At 41.4% G+C, this 1499-nt stretch overlaps 1 long non-coding RNA gene across 1 annotated transcript; it reads left to right on the forward strand.

Moving 5' to 3' along the window:
* The first annotated feature begins 228 nt into the window (after positions 1 to 228).
* On the forward strand, positions 229 to 1097 carry LOC117829287. The gene is made up of 3 exons (XR_004634597.1): positions 229 to 359; positions 821 to 912; positions 1014 to 1097. It is a non-coding gene; the product is annotated as an uncharacterized LOC117829287 (long non-coding RNA).
* Positions 1098 to 1499: the final 402 nt, after the last annotated feature.

Raw genomic sequence — 1499 nt, forward strand, 5'->3', positions numbered from 1 at the left:
GTTAAATTATCTGTTAAATGTTTAATTTCAGTCAGTTTCTGGGCAGCAATATTTAAAAGGTGACATTTTTGTACTTCCGGTTTCTTGTTCTAAAATAAAAAATAATGGGACCGTGCATGTTGGGTATTTATTCACACATAATTTGAGTTTCAGGCTTATCTTTTAAAACATTAAAATGTCTTCATTAAAATCTAAAACACACGAAGCTCCTCTTCTATGTGACGGGGCGATGAGCTGTCCGCTCGGTTAATTAGCCCGGAGTGCTGATGAGGAGGCGGATCAGGTGTCCGTGTGACCGCTGGCCTCTGCTCACACACGGGCAGACAGTGACGGGAAGGCCGGGCCCTGAGACCGCAGAGGTGGGTGCTACTTCCATGTATTTATACCACCATCTACTGGCCAGATACCAGACAGAGACACACAGAAGAGGCAGTCGTCCTTTGGATAAAGTGACACATAAAACAACTCAGTATTAAGAGTTAGCATGATTCAACAGATGCAACTGCCACCATATAACTTTTAAAAACATTTTCCTCTTGCACACAGTGGAGTCACTTACACTTCATGATTTTATAGGATTGAAGAAAGATTGACATTCAGTAAAAAATGTAGTGAAACTTAATGTTGCCTGCAGAAATGTGCCTTTTTGTGACCCTTTCGAGAAAGCTTGATTTCTTTTGGACTACTTTGGAGAACTGGAAGTCTATCTTCATGGCAAATTATTAAGATATGCATGATAAAATAGTGCCCTGCTTCATTTATCTACTGTATGTGCAATAGAAATTGACATAATGAAGACTGATATTTTTTTTCTATCTAGTCTGCAAGCTTCAGTCTCCAGTCATCAAAAGTTTGGAGTGTGATTTGTCTCTGTGTTTGTGGAACAACAGGAAAAAACACGACAAGCACAGAGTAAGACGATCTCTAACTTGACATAATGAATCTAAAAGGTCCTTTCAGAGCTCTCTCGTGAACCACAAGTTTGAAACTAAACCTTTATTTTTCCCTGACAGCCTCACTTCACCCTGTGGGTCAAGAAAGCAGCACAAGGCTTTATAAGCAACATACTGTACACAAGCCAAGAGCCCTGAACAGAGCTTTATAATCGTGGTGTTACTGTGTGTGTGTGTGTGTGTGTGTGTGTGTGTGTGTGTGTGTGTGTGTGTGAGTGAGTGAGTGTGTATGGGAGAAATCCCACATGTGCCTGCCTGAACTCAAAGCCCTCTCTGGGTATATGTGGTTGAGCCTGGCCTGGACAGGACCCTCGGGTGGCGTTAAGTATACTATAGCTTTACATGCTTCATAAAATGATCAATAATAATCATAAGTCAAAGTTGGAGCTCAGAGTCATTTGTTAATATCAGGACGCAGGGGAGTGTTTGTGGGAGTTCCCTGTTGCCCGCTTAAGAGAGAAGCACTTCATTCATTCATTCTTTGCACTTCTGTATTTCCCTTGAACTGCACATAAACCCACTCAAGACAATTTGCATCATTTCCAC

This window comes from Notolabrus celidotus, chromosome 17, assembly GCF_009762535.1.
Source record: "Notolabrus celidotus isolate fNotCel1 chromosome 17, fNotCel1.pri, whole genome shotgun sequence".
Lineage (NCBI taxonomy): Eukaryota > Metazoa > Chordata > Actinopteri > Labriformes > Labridae > Notolabrus > Notolabrus celidotus.